The 19,102-nt window shown below is 46.3% G+C and overlaps 6 non-coding genes across 6 annotated transcripts; all 6 read left to right on the forward strand.

Annotated features, from left to right (window-relative positions):
* Positions 1-1,779: 1,779 nt before the first annotated feature.
* TRNAD-GUC lies at positions 1,780-1,851 on the forward strand. Its single transcript has one exon. It is a non-coding gene; the product is annotated as a tRNA-Asp (tRNA).
* Positions 1,852-3,267: 1,416 nt separating this feature from the next.
* TRNAD-GUC lies at positions 3,268-3,339 on the forward strand. Its single transcript has one exon. It is a non-coding gene; the product is annotated as a tRNA-Asp (tRNA).
* Positions 3,340-3,443: 104 nt separating this feature from the next.
* On the forward strand, positions 3,444-3,517 carry TRNAI-AAU. Its single transcript has one exon. It is a non-coding gene; the product is annotated as a tRNA-Ile (tRNA).
* An 8,110-nt stretch (positions 3,518-11,627) lies between these two features.
* On the forward strand, positions 11,628-11,699 carry TRNAD-GUC. Its single transcript has one exon. It is a non-coding gene; the product is annotated as a tRNA-Asp (tRNA).
* Positions 11,700-11,803: 104 nt separating this feature from the next.
* On the forward strand, positions 11,804-11,877 carry TRNAI-AAU. The gene has a single exon. It is a non-coding gene; the product is annotated as a tRNA-Ile (tRNA).
* A 6,643-nt stretch (positions 11,878-18,520) lies between these two features.
* TRNAD-GUC lies at positions 18,521-18,592 on the forward strand. The gene has a single exon. It is a non-coding gene; the product is annotated as a tRNA-Asp (tRNA).
* Positions 18,593-19,102: the final 510 nt, after the last annotated feature.

Here is a 19,102-nt window from a genome sequence, read left to right on the forward strand (position 1 = left end):
CAGTTCAGTACTATTAGACTGACATCTAAGGGACAGGGCCCCGGCTATGGAGAAAGCAGAAAATAGCGGAGCAGCAGCTGCAGAAATAGGGGGCACATAATTGTTGGGCAATGAGAAAGCAGCATAGTTTGCAGTTTTTGGTGAAGGTTCAGGCACGCTTTAAGCCATTTGTGCCGGTTTAACATTCATACTTCTTGTTTGTTAGCAGTTTCTCCTACCGCCAGGCCGATGCCATTGTTCTAAAAGGGCCGCTGAATCAGGGTCGTGTGACCCATCCCGACCACCAGCATTTCCTCGTTAGTATATTGGTAAGTATCCCCGCCTGTCACGCGGGAGACCGGGGTTCGATTCCCCAACGGGGAGCCCTTGCATTTTCTTAGTATAAACGACTATGTTAAGAAAGAAAGAGAAAACATTAAATAAACCTGTAGAAACAAGACAATGTGCGTGGCAGGGTGTAAGCTCCTGGCCGGTTAGCTCAGTTGGTTAGAGCGTGGTGCTAATAACGCCAAGGTCGCGGGTTCGATCCCTGTATGGGCCATTCTGTTTTTCACCTCTATGCAGTAAAGGTGGTTTAACAAGTAAAATTGTGGCAGCAAATAGCATGCGTATAATTTCTGCTCACATATAGCATAGTGCCATCTCAGGGCACGCTGTGTTCATGTAAAGCACTATATCCTTATGTTGGAGAACATAAGAAATGTTTGGATTTCTTACGTTAGTCTGTTTTCCCTTAGTCCTAACAACATCACAAGTATCCCTCCCTATCTTATTTTACTTTATAATTAAAAACTGCATGGGTGGGGTTGTAGTCACCATCATGGTAGTTGGAGAGGGCAATTAATTAGTCATTTGATTATTTAAATTCCATCCGTCCTACCATTTCACACGGGCAGAATTACCCCATTGTTGTGCTGCTGTTAGGACTAAGGGAGAAAAAGATTGCTACGAACAGTACATAAAGGCAGCTAGAAATTCAGTACATAAAGGCAGCTAGAAATCTGTTGTTATTAAATGGAGTGTAACTTTTTACACAAAGAGGAGTTATTATGGCAGTATGTTTGGTATCTAGCAACTTTGCTATGCAAGTAGGGTTAACATTTCTGCGTTTTTCCACTAGAAAAGTATCTGTATACTTTTGGCCCCTACATGTCTCCCTTCTACTAAATCTGCGGTTCAACCCCCTGTTGTCATGCTTTTTCTGTCCCAAGTAACACAGGAGCAGAGAGACAGACTACAGGAAGTTGGGGGGTGACTATCTATCAAAGTGTGCTCCTATTTGCTCACCGGTAGCCTGCCTCTCCTAACAGCCAAACATGCAGCAAAGCAGCAGCTCATGTAAGTAAACTGAGCTCTTCCAGCTGCTTAGTTCTGTGTCATGTCTCTCACTGCTATGCAATCCAGACATGACAAAGAACTAAGCATCTAAAATCAGGCTTTTGCTTTCCTATACAGTGCATGTAGGGAAGTGTGGGAATCAAAGTATTTCAGTTCAGTACTATTAGACTGACATCTAAGGGACAGGCCCCTGGCTATGGAGAAAGCAGAAAATAGCGGAGCAGCAGCTGCAGAAATAGGGGGCACAGAATTGTTGGGCAATGAGAAAGCAGCATAGTTTGCAGTTTTTGGTGAAGGTTCAGGCACGCTTTAAGCCATTTGTGCCGGTTTAACATTCATACTTCTTGTTTGTTAGCAGTTTCTCCTACCTCCAGGCCGATGCCATTGTTCTAAAAGGGCCGCTGAATCAGGGTCGTGTGACCCATCCCGACCACCAGCATTTCCTCGTTAGTATAGTGGTAAGTATCCCCGCCTGTCACGCGGGAGACCGGGGTTCGATTCCCCGACGGGGAGGCCTTGCATTTTCTTAGTATAAACGACTATGTTAAGAAAGAAAGAGAAAACATTAAATAAACCTATAGAAACGAGACAATGTGCGTGGCAGGGTGTAAGCTCCTGGCCGGTTAGCTCAGTTGGTTAGAGCGTGGTGCTAATAACGCCCAGGTCGCGGGTTCGATCCCCGTACGGGCCATTCTGTTTTTCACCTCTATGCAGTAAAGGTGGTTTAACAAGTAAAATTGTGGCAGCAAATAGCATGCGTATAATTTCTGCTCACATATAGCATAGTGCCATCTCAGGGCACGGTGTGTTCATGTAAAGCACTATATCCTTATGTTGGAGAACATAAGAAATGTTTGGATTTCTTACGTTAGTCTGTTTTCCCTTAGTCCTAACAACATCACAAGTATCCCTCCCTATCTTATTTTACTTTATAATTAAAAACTGCATGGGTGGGGTTGTAGTCACCATCATGGTAGTTGGAGAGGGCAATTAATTAGTCATTTGATTATTTAAATTCCATCCGTCCTACCATTTCACACGGGCAGAATTACCCCATTGTTGTGCTGCTGTTAGGACTAAGGGAGAAAAAGATTGCTACGAACAGTACATAAAGGCAGCTAGAAATTCAGTACATAAAGGCAGCTAGAAATCTGTTGTTATTAAATGGAGTGTAACTTTTTACACAAAGAGGAGTTATTATGGCAGTATGTTTGGTATCTAGCAACTTTGCTATGCAAGTAGGGTTAACATTTCTGCGTTTTTCCACTAGAAAAGTATCTGTATACTTTTGGCCCCTACATGTCTCCCTTCTACTAAATCTGCGGTTCAACCCCCTGTTGTCATGCTTTTTCTGTCCCAAGTAACACAGGAGCAGAGAGACAGACTACAGGAAGTTGGGGGGTGTCTATCTATCAAAGTGTGCTCCTATTTGCTCACCGGTAGCCTGCCTCTCCTAACAGCCAAACATGCAGCAAAGCAGCAGCTCATGTAAGTAAACTGAGCTCTTCCAGCTGCTTAGTTCTGTGTCATGTCTCTCACTGCTATGCAATCCAGACATGACAAAGAACTAAGCATCTAAAATCAGGCTTTTGCTTTCCTATACAGTGCATGTAGGGAAGTGTGGGAATCAAAGTATTTCATTTCAGTACTATTAGACTGACATATAAGGGACAGGCCCCGGGCTATGGAGAAAGCAGAAAATAGCGGAGCAGCAGCTGCAGAAAAAGGGGGCACAGAATTGTTGGGCAATGAGAAAGCAGCATAGTTTGCAGTTTTTGGTGAAGGTTCAGGCACGCTTTAAGCCATTTGTGCCGGTTTAACATTCGTACTTCTTGTTTGTTAGCAGTTTCTCCTACCTCCAGGCCGATGCCATTGTTCTAAAAGGGCCGCTGAATCAGGGTCGTGTGACCCATCCCGACCACCAGCATTTCCTCGTTAGTATAGTGGTAAGTATCCCCGCCTGTCACGCGGGAGACCGGGGTTCGATTCCCCGACGGGGAGGCCTTGCATTTTCTTAGTATAAACGACTATGTTAAGAAAGAAAGAGAAAACATTAAATAAACCTGTAGAAACGAGACAATGTGCGTGGCAGGGTGTAAGCTCCTGGCCGGTTAGCTCAGTTGGTTAGAGCGTGGTGCTAATAACGCCAAGGTCGTGGGTTCGATCCCCGTACGGGCCATTCTGTTTTTCACCTCTATGCAGTAAAGGTGGTTTAACAAGTAAAATTGTGGCAGCAAATAGCATGCGTATAATTTCTGCTCACATATAGCATAGTGCCATCTCAGGGCACGCTGTGTTCATGTAAAGCACTATATCCTTATGTTGGAGAACATAAGAAATGTTTGGATTTCTTACGTTAGTCTGTTTTCCCTTAGTCCTAACAACATCACAAGTATCCCTCCCTATCTTATTTTACTTTATAATTAAAAACTGCATGGGTGGGGTTGTAGTCACCATCATGGTAGTTGGAGAGGGCAATAAATTAGTCATTTGATTATTTAAATTCCATCCGTCCTACCTGTCACGGATGGTGTACAGGAAACAAGATGATACAATACAAACAATGACTCACTGGATCCACAACTAAGGAACAAAAGGGAGACCCCTGCAATCGACCTGCCGCTCTCCCTTATTGCTCAGCCTATGCGACCACCCCAAAGGTGGATGGGCGCATATCCACGTACCTCGGCTATCTTAGACCTGAAGGCCCTACAATAGTGAGGGGACACGACCACCGGCTCCCTACACAGACACGGAGGGAGTCAGGGTCACCTGGATCCAGACAACAGAAAATCATAAATACATAAACAGAACTTATCTTGCAGACGACTGTGGACAGGGAACTGGGAACTGGGAACAGCATGCACACACACTCCAGGAAGTTGTATCAGCCGCACCCAACTGCCTTATGGGGAGGAATATAAAGGGAAGTGATCAGTCCGACTGCATGACAGCTGAGATAGACTAACGAGGTGAGGAACAGAAATCAAAACAAAGAAACTCAAGGAGGAGGATCTGAACGGCTCCTCTCAGAGCTTCTCAGCTGTCTGGTTGTGACAGTACCCCTCCCTCTAGGAGTGGACTCCGGACACTCAGGGCCCACCTTCTCAGGATGGGACCTATGGAAAGCCCTGATGAGACGAGAGGCCTTAATGTCCGTCACTGGGACCCACATCCTCTCCTCAGGACCATAACCCTCCTAATGAACGAGGTACTGGAGGGAACCGCGGACAAGACGAGAATCCACAATCCTAGAGACCTGAAATTCAAGATTTCCATCAACAATAATCGGAGGAGGAGGCAAAGGCGAGGGTACAATAGGTTGAACATAAGGTTTCAATAAGGACTTATGGAAAACATTATGGATCTTCCAAGTCTGAGGAAGATCAAGACGGTAGGCAACAGGATTGATGACAGACAGGATCTTGTAAGGCCCAATAAACCTAGGACCCAACTTCCAGGAGGGAACCTTCAATTTGATATTCTTGGTAGACAGCCACACCAAATCATCAACATTCAGGTCCGGACCAGGCACACGTCTCTTATCCGCCACACGCTTATATCTCTCACTCATGTTCTTTAGATTATCCTGAATCTTTTGCCAAATAGATGACAAAGACGAGGAGAATCTGTCCTCATCAGGCAAACCAGAAGAGCCCTCTCCAGAGAAAGTCCCAAACTGCGGATGAAACCCATATGCACCAAAAAATGGTGACTTATCAGAGGACTCCTGACGACGGTTATTTAAAGCAAACTCAGCAAAGGACAAAAAAGAACACCAATCCTCCTGATTCTCCGCCACAAAACAGCGCAGATATGTCTCCAGATTCTGATTGACACGCTCTGTCTGGCTATTCGACTGCGGATGGAAAGCAGAAGAGAATGACAAGCGAACCCCCAAGCGAGAACAGAAAGCCTTCCAGAATCTGGAAACAAACTGCGTGCCCCTATCAGAGACTATGTCTGAAGGAATCCCATGCAATTTGACAATGTGGTCAACAAATGCCTGCGCCAGCGTCTTAGCATTGGGCAAACCAGGAAAAGGGATAAAATGCACCATTTTGCTAAAACGGTCCACCACCACCAGAATCACAGACTTCCCCGAGGAACGAGGCAAGTCCGTTATGAAGTCCATGGACAGATGTGTCCAAGGACGGGAAGGAATGGGCAAGGGAAGGAGAGGACCTGATGGCCGTGAATGAGGGACCTTGGCACGAGCGCAAGTCTCGCAAGCTGCCACAAAACCCTCAACCGACTTACGAAGCGCAGGCCACCAGAATCTCCGAGCAATGAGATCCAGTGTGGCTCTTGTCCCCGGGTGCCCAGCAAGGACCGTATCGTGGTGTTCTTTAAAAATCTTGTGTCTCAAAGCGAGAGGCACAAACAACCTCCCAGGAGGACAAAGATCAGGAGCTTCTGACTGGGCTGCCTGCACCTCTGCCTCCAATTCAGGAAAAAGAGCAGAGACCACCACACCTTCAGCCAAAATGGGACCCGGGTCTTCAAAATTCCCACCTCCCGGGAAACAACGTGATAGGGCATCTGCCTTCACATTCTTAACCCCAGGGCGGAACGTAACAACAAAATTAAACCTTGAAAAGAACAAAGACCATCTGGCCTGTCTCGGGTTCAGACGCTTGGCTGACTCCAAGTAGGCCAGATTTTTATGGTCAGTAAACACGGTAATAGGGTGTCTAGCTCCCTCTAGCCAATGGCGCCATTCCTCAAAAGCCAACTTGATGGCCAACAATTCCCTATCTCCCACATCATAATTTCTCTCTGCGGAGGAGAGCTTCTTTGAGAAAAAGGCACACGGTTGCCATTTGGCAGGAGAGGAACCCTGAGACAAGACCGCACCCACCCCTACCTCAGAAGCATCAACCTCAACTATGAAGGGTAACGAAACATCAGGTTGTACTAGGATGGGAGCGGAAGCAAAACTCTCCTTGATATTAGAAAAGGCCTTACGCGCCTCTACCGACCAGGAAGAAAAATCTACCCCCTTTCTGGTCATATCAGTGAGTGGTTTAACAACAGAGGAATAATTCAAAATAAATTTCCTGTAATAATTAGCAAAGCCCAAAAAACGCATCAGCGCCTTCTGATTCTCAGGAAGCTCCCACTCAAGCACAGCGCGAACCTTCTCGGGGTCCATGCAAAAACCAGAAGCGGAGACAAGAAACCCCAGAAATTGGATCTCTGGAACCGCAAACACACATTTTTCCAGTTTCGCGTATAATTTATTCTCCCGCAGGATGAGCAAGACCTGACGTAAGTGTTCCTTATGAGTCTTGAAATCAGGAGAAAAAATCAAAATGTCATCCAAATACACTAATACAAATTTTCCCATTAAATGATAAAAAATGCTGTTGACGAAATGCTGAAAAATGGCTGGGGCATTCATCAAACCAAAAGGCATAACTAAATTCTCAAAATGGCCCTCAGGGGTATTGAAAGCCGTCTTCCATTCGTCTCCTTCTCTGACCCTAACCAGGTTGTATGCCCCTCTTAGGTCTAATTTGGAAAAGACTTTCGCCCCAACAACCTGGTTAAACAAGTCCGGGATCAGAGGAAGCGGATAAGGATCACGAATAGTGATACTGTTCAGCTCCCTGAAATCCAGACAAGGTCTTAAAGAACCATCTTTTTTCTTAACAAAGAAAAAACCAGCGGCAACAGGTGACTTCGAGGGTCGTATGTGTCCTTTTCTCAGACTCTCAGAGATAAAAGCACGCATAGCGACCCTCTCAGGTTGGGAAAGATTGTATAAACGAGATTTAGGCAGTTTGGCGCCTGGGATGAGATCAATAGGGCAATCATACTCCCTGTGCGGAGGTAAACCCTGAACTCCACTCTCAGAGAAGACATCCAAAAATTCAGAGAGGAAAGATGGTACAGTTTTAGTAGAAACCTCAGAAATAGATGTTATGAGGCAATTCTCTCTGCAAAAGTTACTCCAACCATTTATTTGCCTCGCTTGCCAATCAATGGTGGGGTTATGTTTAGTGAGCCAGGGTAGCCCCAACACTAGAGGAGTAGGCAAACCGCTAAGGACGAAACATGACACATCCTCAACATGAGCATCATTCACAATTAAACGGATATTGTGAACTATGCCCTTTAATGATTTCTGAGAGAGTGGAGCTGAATCAATAGCAAAAACAGGAATATCTTTTCCCAAAGTGCATACCTGGAAACCATGAGTTATTGCAAATTGATTATCAATGAGGTTGACAGCTGCTCCACTATCCACAAAAATCTCACAAAAAATGCTCTTGCTCTCTAGCGCCACCCTAGCAGGCAGGACAAAACGGGAACTACAAGCAAAAGGAAAACCTTCAATTTCCGCCTCAACCCTGCCAATAGTAACAGACGGAACATTCTTAAAAGATTTCTTCCTTTTTGTCTCTTTATTACTCCCAGAAAACTGCCTGAATCTCCTAGAGGGACAAACATTTGCCAGATGATTTATACCTCCACAACAAAAGCAAACCCTCCCCTGCGGGCTGAATCTTCTATTGTCAGAAGCAATCAACCCCAGCTGCATGGGCTCCTGCTCAGAAGGGGCTGACAGCGACTGGGACCCCTGTGCACAGAATGACACCGCTGCACTGTCCCGGGACTGAGTATGACAGGAAGGAGAGATCTCTCCTCTCTCTCTAAGACGCCTGTCAATACGAACAGCCTGAGACATAGCAGAATTCAGGGAGGTAGGTCTTTCATGAAAGGCAAATGCATCTCTCAATCCCTCTGAAAGACCATAGCAAAATTGACTTCGGAGTGCAGCATCATTCCAACCCGTATCTGCTGCCCATCTCCGAAATTCTGAGCAGTATATCTCTGCGGATTGTTTACCCTGGCATAACAGACGTAGTCTAGACTCAGCCAGAGCAATACGATCCGGATCATCATATATCTGACCCAGGGCTAAAAAGAATTCATCCACTGAACGGAGGGGCCGTGACCCCTCCGGCAGCGAAAAGGCCCAGGACTGAGCATTACCCCTGAGCAGCGATATAATGATGCCCACCCTTCGTTCTTCATCACCAGAAGAATAGGGAAGAAGGCGAAAATGGAGTTTGCAAGCCTCTCTAAAACTTACAAAATTCTCACTACCCCCGGAAAACGTATCCGGGAGCGAAATCTTAGGCTCAGCACAAACTCCATGAACGCAAGCTGAACCGGTCACTTGAAACTGAGAAAAAGTCTTACGGAGATCAGCTACCTCCAAAGAAAGACCCTGAAAGCGTTCAGCCAAAAGTGTAACCGGATCCATGCTTGAGACGGTTTTGGGCGGCTGATAATGTCACGGATGGTGTACAGGAAACAAGATGATACAATACAAACAATGACTCACTGGATCCACAACTAAGGAACAAAAGGGAGACCCCTGAAATCGACCTGCCGCTCTCCCTTATTGCTCAGCCTATGCGACCACCCCAAAGGTGGATGGGCGCAGGCCCTACAATAGTGAGGGGACACGACCACCGGCTCCCTACACAGACACAGAGGGAGTCAGGGTCACCTGGATCCAGACAACAGAAAATCATAAATACATAAACAGAACTTATCTTGCAGACGACTGTGGACAGGGAGCTGGGAGCTGGGAGCTGGGAGCTGGGAGCTGGGAGCTGGGAGCTGGGAGCTGGGAGCTGGGAGCTGGGAGCTGGGAGCTGGGAGCTGGGAGCTGGGAGCTGGGAGCTGGGAGCTGCATGCACACACACTCCAGGAAGTTGTATCAGCCGCACCCAACTGCCTTATGGGGAGGAATATAAAGGGAAGTGATCAGTCCGACTGCATGACAGCTGAGATAGACTAACGAGGTGAGGAACAGAAATCAAAACAAAGAAACTCAAGGAGGAGGATCTGAACGGCTCCTGTCAGAGCTTCTCAGCTGTCTGGTTGTGACACTACCATTTCACACGGGCAGAATTACCCCATTGTTGTGCTGCTGTTAGGACTAAGGGAGAAAAAGATTGCTACGAACAGTACATAAAGGCATCTAGAAATTCAGTACATAAAGGCAGCTAGAAATCTGTTGTTATTAAATGGAGTGTAACTTTTTACACAAAGAGGAGTTATTATGGCAGTATGTTTGGTATCTAGCAACTTTGCTATGCAAGTAGGGTTAACATTTCTGCGTTTTTCCACTAGAAAAGTATCTGTATACTTTTGGCCCCTACATGTCTCCCTTCTACTAAATCTGCGGTTGTCATGCTTTTTCTGTCCCAAGTAACACAGGAGCAGAGAGACAGACTACAGGAAGTTGGGGGGTGTCTATCTATCAAAGTGTGCTCCTATTTGCTCACCGGTAGCCTCCCTCTCCTAACAGCCAAACATGCAGCAAAGCAGCAGCTCATGTAAGTAAACTGAGCTCTTCCAGCTGCTTAGTTCTGTGTCATGTCTCTCACTGCTATGTAATCCAGACATGACAAAGAACTAAGCATCTAAAATCAGGCTTTTGCTTTCCTATACAGTGCATGTAGGGAAGTGTGGGAATCAAAGTATTTCAGTTCAGTACTATTAGACTGACATCTAAGGGACAGGCCCCCGGCTATGGAGAAAGCAGAAAATAGCGGAGCAGCAGCTGCAGAAATAGGGGGCACAGAATTGTTGGGCAATGAGAAAGCAGCATAGTTTGCAGTTTTTGGTGAAGGTTCAGGCACGCTTTAAGCCATTTGTGCCGGTTTAACATTCGTACTTCTTGTTTGTTAGCAGTTTCTCCTACCTCCAGGCCGATGCCATTGTTCTAAAAGGGCCGCTAAATCAGGGTCGTGTGACCCATCCTGACCACCAGCATTTCCTCGTTAGTATAGTGGTAAGTATCCCCGCCTGTCACGTGGGAGACCGGGGTTCGATTCCCCGACGGGGAGGCCTTGCATTTTCTTAGTATAAACGACTATGTTAAGAAAGAAAGAGAAAACATTAGATAAACCTATAGAAACGAGACAATGTGCGTGGCAGGGTGTAAGCTCCTGGCCGGTTAGCTCAGTTGGTTAGAGCGTGGTGCTAATAACGCCCAGGTCGCGGGTTCGATCCCCGTACGGGCCATTCTGTTTTTCACCTCTATGCAGTAAAGGTGGTTTAACAAGTAAAATTGTGGCAGCAAATAGCATGCGTATAATTTCTGCTCACATATAGCATAGTGCCATCTCAGGGCACGGTGTGTTCATGTAAAGCACTATATCCTTATGTTGGAGAACATAAGAAATGTTTGGATTTCTTACGTTAGTCTGTTTTCCCTTAGTCCTAACAACATCACAAGTATCCCTCCCTATCTTATTTTACTTTATAATTAAAAACTGCATGGGTGGGGTTGTAGTCACCATCATGGTAGTTGGAGAGGGCAATTAATTAGTCATTTGATTATTTAAATTCCATCCGTCCTACCATTTCACACGGGCAGAATTACCCCATTGTTGTGCTGCTGTTAGGACTAAGGGAGAAAAAGATTGCTACGAACAGTACATAAAGGCAGCTAGAAATTCAGTACATAAAGGCAGCTAGAAATCTGTTGTTATTAAATGGAGTGTAACTTTTTACACAAAGAGGAGTTATTATGGCAGTATGTTTGGTATCTAGCAACTTTGCTATGCAAGTAGGGTTAACATTTCTGCGTTTTTCCACTAGAAAAGTATCTGTATACTTTTGGCCCCTACATGTCTCCCTTCTACTAAATCTGCGGTTCAACCCCCTGTTGTCATGCTTTTTCTGTCCCAAGTAACACAGGAGCAGAGAGACAGACTACAGGAAGTTGGGGGGTGTCTATCTATCAAAGTGTGCTCCTATTTGCTCACCGGTAGCCTGCCTCTCCTAACAGCCAAACATGCAGCAAAGCAGCAGCTCATGTAAGTAAACTGAGCTCTTCCAGCTGCTTAGTTCTGTGTCATGTCTCTCACTGCTATGCAATCCAGACATGACAAAGAACTAAGCATCTAAAATCAGGCTTTTGCTTTCCTATACAGTGCATGTAGGGAAGTGTGGGAATCAAAGTATTTCATTTCAGTACTATTAGACTGACATATAAGGGACAGGCCCCGGGCTATGGAGAAAGCAGAAAATAGCGGAGCAGCAGCTGCAGAAAAAGGGGGCACAGAATTGTTGGGCAATGAGAAAGCAGCATAGTTTGCAGTTTTTGGTGAAGGTTCAGGCACGCTTTAAGCCATTTGTGCCGGTTTAACATTCGTACTTCTTGTTTGTTAGCAGTTTCTCCTACCTCCAGGCCGATGCCATTGTTCTAAAAGGGCCGCTGAATCAGGGTCGTGTGACCCATCCCGACCACCAGCATTTCCTCGTTAGTATAGTGGTAAGTATCCCCGCCTGTCACGCGGGAGACCGGGGTTCGATTCCCCGACGGGGAGGCCTTGCATTTTCTTAGTATAAACGACTATGTTAAGAAAGAAAGAGAAAACATTAAATAAACCTGTAGAAACGAGACAATGTGCGTGGCAGGGTGTAAGCTCCTGGCCGGTTAGCTCAGTTGGTTAGAGCGTGGTGCTAATAACGCCAAGGTCGTGGGTTCGATCCCCGTACGGGCCATTCTGTTTTTCACCTCTATGCAGTAAAGGTGGTTTAACAAGTAAAATTGTGGCAGCAAATAGCATGCGTATAATTTCTGCTCACATATAGCATAGTGCCATCTCAGGGCACGCTGTGTTCATGTAAAGCACTATATCCTTATGTTGGAGAACATAAGAAATGTTTGGATTTCTTACGTTAGTCTGTTTTCCCTTAGTCCTAACAACATCACAAGTATCCCTCCCTATCTTATTTTACTTTATAATTAAAAACTGCATGGGTGGGGTTGTAGTCACCATCATGGTAGTTGGAGAGGGCAATAAATTAGTCATTTGATTATTTAAATTCCATCCGTCCTACCTGTCACGGATGGTGTACAGGAAACAAGATGATACAATACAAACAATGACTCACTGGATCCACAACTAAGGAACAAAAGGGAGACCCCTGCAATCGACCTGCCGCTCTCCCTTATTGCTCAGCCTATGCGACCACCCCAAAGGTGGATGGGCGCATATCCACGTACCTCGGCTATCTTAGACCTGAAGGCCCTACAATAGTGAGGGGACACGACCACCGGCTCCCTACACAGACACGGAGGGAGTCAGGGTCACCTGGATCCAGACAACAGAAAATCATAAATACATAAACAGAACTTATCTTGCAGACGACTGTGGACAGGGAACTGGGAACTGGGAACAGCATGCACACACACTCCAGGAAGTTGTATCAGCCGCACCCAACTGCCTTATGGGGAGGAATATAAAGGGAAGTGATCAGTCCGACTGCATGACAGCTGAGATAGACTAACGAGGTGAGGAACAGAAATCAAAACAAAGAAACTCAAGGAGGAGGATCTGAACGGCTCCTCTCAGAGCTTCTCAGCTGTCTGGTTGTGACAGTACCCCTCCCTCTAGGAGTGGACTCCGGACACTCAGGGCCCACCTTCTCAGGATGGGACCTATGGAAAGCCCTGATGAGACGAGAGGCCTTAATGTCCGTCACTGGGACCCACATCCTCTCCTCAGGACCATAACCCTCCTAATGAACGAGGTACTGGAGGGAACCGCGGACAAGACGAGAATCCACAATCCTAGAGACCTGAAATTCAAGATTTCCATCAACAATAATCGGAGGAGGAGGCAAAGGCGAGGGTACAATAGGTTGAACATAAGGTTTCAATAAGGACTTATGGAAAACATTATGGATCTTCCAAGTCTGAGGAAGATCAAGACGGTAGGCAACAGGATTGATGACAGACAGGATCTTGTAAGGCCCAATAAACCTAGGACCCAACTTCCAGGAGGGAACCTTCAATTTGATATTCTTGGTAGACAGCCACACCAAATCATCAACATTCAGGTCCGGACCAGGCACACGTCTCTTATCCGCCACACGCTTATATCTCTCACTCATGTTCTTTAGATTATCCTGAATCTTTTGCCAAATAGATGACAAAGACGAGGAGAATCTGTCCTCATCAGGCAAACCAGAAGAGCCCTCTCCAGAGAAAGTCCCAAACTGCGGATGAAACCCATATGCACCAAAAAATGGTGACTTATCAGAGGACTCCTGACGACGGTTATTTAAAGCAAACTCAGCAAAGGACAAAAAAGAACACCAATCCTCCTGATTCTCCGCCACAAAACAGCGCAGATATGTCTCCAGATTCTGATTGACACGCTCTGTCTGGCTATTCGACTGCGGATGGAAAGCAGAAGAGAATGACAAGCGAACCCCCAAGCGAGAACAGAAAGCCTTCCAGAATCTGGAAACAAACTGCGTGCCCCTATCAGAGACTATGTCTGAAGGAATCCCATGCAATTTGACAATGTGGTCAACAAATGCCTGCGCCAGCGTCTTAGCATTGGGCAAACCAGGAAAAGGGATAAAATGCACCATTTTGCTAAAACGGTCCACCACCACCAGAATCACAGACTTCCCCGAGGAACGAGGCAAGTCCGTTATGAAGTCCATGGACAGATGTGTCCAAGGACGGGAAGGAATGGGCAAGGGAAGGAGAGGACCTGATGGCCGTGAATGAGGGACCTTGGCACGAGCGCAAGTCTCGCAAGCTGCCACAAAACCCTCAACCGACTTACGAAGCGCAGGCCACCAGAATCTCCGAGCAATGAGATCCAGTGTGGCTCTTGTCCCCGGGTGCCCAGCAAGGACCGTATCGTGGTGTTCTTTAAAAATCTTGTGTCTCAAAGCGAGAGGCACAAACAACCTCCCAGGAGGACAAAGATCAGGAGCTTCTGACTGGGCTGCCTGCACCTCTGCCTCCAATTCAGGAAAAAGAGCAGAGACCACCACACCTTCAGCCAAAATGGGACCCGGGTCTTCAAAATTCCCACCTCCCGGGAAACAACGTGATAGGGCATCTGCCTTCACATTCTTAACCCCAGGGCGGAACGTAACAACAAAATTAAACCTTGAAAAGAACAAAGACCATCTGGCCTGTCTCGGGTTCAGACGCTTGGCTGACTCCAAGTAGGCCAGATTTTTATGGTCAGTAAACACGGTAATAGGGTGTCTAGCTCCCTCTAGCCAATGGCGCCATTCCTCAAAAGCCAACTTGATGGCCAACAATTCCCTATCTCCCACATCATAATTTCTCTCTGCGGAGGAGAGCTTCTTTGAGAAAAAGGCACACGGTTGCCATTTGGCAGGAGAGGAACCCTGAGACAAGACCGCACCCACCCCTACCTCAGAAGCATCAACCTCAACTATGAAGGGTAACGAAACATCAGGTTGTACTAGGATGGGAGCGGAAGCAAAACTCTCCTTGATATTAGAAAAGGCCTTACGCGCCTCTACCGACCAGGAAGAAAAATCTACCCCCTTTCTGGTCATATCAGTGAGTGGTTTAACAACAGAGGAATAATTCAAAATAAATTTCCTGTAATAATTAGCAAAGCCCAAAAAACGCATCAGCGCCTTCTGATTCTCAGGAAGCTCCCACTCAAGCACAGCGCGAACCTTCTCGGGGTCCATGCAAAAACCAGAAGCGGAGACAAGAAACCCCAGAAATTGGATCTCTGGAACCGCAAACACACATTTTTCCAGTTTCGCGTATAATTTATTCTCCCGCAGGATGAGCAAGACCTGACGTAAGTGTTCCTTATGAGTCTTGAAATCAGGAGAAAAAATCAAAATGTCATCCAAATACACTAATACAAATTTTCCCATTAAATGATAAAAAATGCTGTTGACGAAATGCTGAAAAATGGCTGGGGCATTCATCAAACCAAAAGGCATAACTAAATTCTCAAAATGGCCCTCAGGGGTATTGAAAGCCGTCTTCCATTCGTCTCCTTCTCTGACCCTAACCAGGTTGTATGCCCCTCTTAGGTCTAATTTGGAAAAGACTTTCGCCCCAACAACCTGGTTAAACAAGTCCGGGATCAGAGGAAGCGGATAAGGATCACGAATAGTGATACTGTTCAGCTCCCTGAAATCCAGACAAGGTCTTAAAGAACCATCTTTTTTCTTAACAAAGAAAAAACCAGCGGCAACAGGTGACTTCGAGGGTCGTATGTGTCCTTTTCTCAGACTCTCAGAGATAAAAGCACGCATAGCGACCCTCTCAGGTTGGGAAAGATTGTATAAACGAGATTTAGGCAGTTTGGCGCCTGGGATGAGATCAATAGGGCAATCATACTCCCTGTGCGGAGGTAAACCCTGAACTCCACTCTCAGAGAAGACATCCAAAAATTCAGAGAGGAAAGATGGTACAGTTTTAGTAGAAACCTCAGAAATAGATGTTATGAGGCAATTCTCTCTGCAAAAGTTACTCCAACCATTTATTTGCCTCGCTTGCCAATCAATGGTGGGGTTATGTTTAGTGAGCCAGGGTAGCCCCAACACTAGAGGAGTAGGCAAACCGCTAAGGACGAAACATGACACATCCTCAACATGAGCATCATTCACAATTAAACGGATATTGTGAACTATGCCCTTTAATGATTTCTGAGAGAGTGGAGCTGAATCAATAGCAAAAACAGGAATATCTTTTCCCAAAGTGCATACCTGGAAACCATGAGTTATTGCAAATTGATTATCAATGAGGTTGACAGCTGCTCCACTATCCACAAAAATCTCACAAAAAATGCTCTTGCTCTCTAGCGCCACCCTAGCAGGCAGGACAAAACGGGAACTACAAGCAAAAGGAAAACCTTCAATTTCCGCCTCAACCCTGCCAATAGTAACAGACGGAACATTCTTAAAAGATTTCTTCCTTTTTGTCTCTTTATTACTCCCAGAAAACTGCCTGAATCTCCTAGAGGGACAAACATTTGCCAGATGATTTATACCTCCACAACAAAAGCAAACCCTCCCCTGCGGGCTGAATCTTCTATTGTCAGAAGCAATCAACCCCAGCTGCATGGGCTCCTGCTCAGAAGGGGCTGACAGCGACTGGGACCCCTGTGCACAGAATGACACCGCTGCACTGTCCCGGGACTGAGTATGACAGGAAGGAGAGATCTCTCCTCTCTCTCTAAGACGCCTGTCAATACGAACAGCCTGAGACATAGCAGAATTCAAGGAGGTAGGTCTTTCATGAAAGGCAAATGCATCTCTCAATCCCTCTGAAAGACCATAGCAAAATTGACTTCGGAGTGCAGCATCATTCCAACCCGTATCTGCTGCCCATCTCCGAAATTCTGAGCAGTATATCTCTGCGGATTGTTTACCCTGGCATAACAGACGTAGTCTAGACTCAGCCAGAGCAATACGATCCGGATCATCATATATCTGACCCAGGGCTAAAAAGAATTCATCCACTGAACAGAGGGGCCGTGACCCCTCCGGCAGCGAAAAGGCCCAGGACTGAGCATTACCCCTGAGCAGCGATATAATGATGCCCACCCTTCGTTCTTCATCACCAGAAGAATAGGGAAGAAGGCGAAAATGGAGTTTGCAAGCCTCTCTAAAACTTACAAAATTCTCACTACCCCCGGAAAACGTATCCGCGAGCGAAATCTTAGGCTCAGCACAAACTCCATGAACGCAAGCTGAACCGGTCACTTGAAACTGAGAAAAAGTCTTACGGAGATCAGCTACCTCCAAAGAAAGACCCTGAAAGCGTTCAGCCAAAAGTGTAACCGGATCCATGCTTGAGACGGTTTTGGGCGGCTGATAATGTCACGGATGGTGTACAGGAAACAAGATGATACAATACAAACAATGACTCACTGGATCCACAACTAAGGAACAAAAGGGAGACCCCTGAAATCGACCTGCCGCTCTCCCTTATTGCTCAGCCTATGCGACCACCCCAAAGGTGGATGGGCGCAGGCCCTACAATAGTGAGGGGACACGACCACCGGCTCCCTACACAGACACAGAGGGAGTCAGGGTCACCTGGATCCAGACAACAGAAAATCATAAATACATAAACAGAACTTATCTTGCAGACGACTGTGGACAGGGAGCTGGGAGCTGGGAGCTGGGAGCTGGGAGCTGGGAGCTGGGAGCTGGGAGCTGGGAGCTGGGAGCTGGGAGCTGGGAGCTGGGAGCTGGGAGCTGGGAGCTGGGAGCTGGGAGCTGGGAGCTGGGAGCTGGGAGCTGCATGCACACACACTCCAGGAAGTTGTATCAGCCGCACCCAACTGCCTTATGGGGAGGAATATAAAGGGAAGTGATCAGTCCGACTGCATGACAGCTGAGATAGACTAACGAGGTGAGGAACAGAAATCAAAACAAAGAAACTCAAGGAGGAGGATCTGAACGGCTCCTGTCAGAGCTTCTCAGCTGTCTGGTTGTGACACTACCATTTCACACGGGCAGAATTACCCCATTGTTGTGCTGCTGTTAGGACTAAGGGAGAAAAAGATTGCTACGAACAGTACATAAAGGCATCTAGAAATTCAGTACATAAAGGCAGCTAGAAATCTGTTGTTATTAAATGGAGTGTAACTTTTTACACAAAGAGGAGTTATTATGGCAGTATGTTTGGTATCTAGCAACTTTGCTATGCAAGTAGGGTTAACATTTCTGCGTTTTTCCACTAGAAAAGTATCTGTATACTTTTGGCCCCTACATGTCTCCCTTCTACTAAATCTGCGGTTGTCATGCTTTTTCTGTCCCAAGTAACACAGGAGCAGAGAGACAGACTACAGGAAGTTGGGGGGTGTCTATCTATCAAAGTGTGCTCCTATTTGCTCACCGGTAGCCTCCCTCTCCTAACAGCCAAACATGCAGCAAAGCAGCAGCTCATGTAAGTAAACTGAGCTCTTCCAGCTGCTTAGTTCTGTGTCATGTCTCTCACTGCTATGCAATCCAGACATGACAAAGAACTAAGCATCTAAAATCAGGCTTTTGCTTTCCTATACAGTGCATGTAGGGAAGTGTGGGAATCAAAGTATTTCAGTTCAGTACTATTAGACTGACATCTAAGGGACAGGCCCCCGGCTATGGAGAAAGCAGAAAATAGCGGAGCAGCAGCTGCAGAAATAGGGGGCACAGAATTGTTGGGCAATGAGAAAGCAGCATAGTTTGCAGTTTTTGGTGAAGGTTCAGGCACGCTTTAAGCCATTTGTGCCGGTTTAACATTCGTACTTCTTGTTTGTTAGCAGTTTCTCCTACCTCCAGGCCGATGCCATTGTTCTAAAAGGGCCGCTGAATCAGGGTCGTGTGACCGATCCCGACCACCAGCATTTCCTCGTTAGTATAGTGGTAAGTATCCCCGCCTGTCACGCGGGAGACCGGGGTTCGATTCCCCGACGGGGAGGCCTTGCATTTTCTTAGTATAAACGACTATGTTAAGAAAGAAAGAGAAAACATTAGATAAACCTATAGAAACGAGACAATGTGCGTGGCAGGGTGTAAGCTCCTGGCCGGTTAGCTCAGTTGGTTAGAGCGTGGTGCTAATAAAGCCCAGGTCGCGGGTTCGATCCCCGTACGGGCCATTCTGTTTTTCACCTCTATGCAGTAAAGGTGGTTTAACAAGTAAAATTGTGGCAGCAAATAGCATGCGTATAATTTCTGCTCACATATAGCATAGTGCCATCTCAGGGCACGGTGTGTTCATGTAAAGCACTATATCCTTATGTTGGAGAACATAAGAAATGTTTGGATTTCTTACGTTAGTCTGTTTTCCCTTAGTCCTAACAACATCACAAGTATCCCTCCCTATCTTATTTTACTTTATAATTAAAAACTGCATGGGTGGGGTTGTAGTCACCATCATGGTAGTTGGAGAGGGCAATTAATTAGTCATTTGATTATTTAAATTCCATCC

This window comes from Bufo bufo, unplaced genomic scaffold, assembly GCF_905171765.1.
Source record: "Bufo bufo unplaced genomic scaffold, aBufBuf1.1, whole genome shotgun sequence".
Lineage (NCBI taxonomy): Eukaryota > Metazoa > Chordata > Amphibia > Anura > Bufonidae > Bufo > Bufo bufo.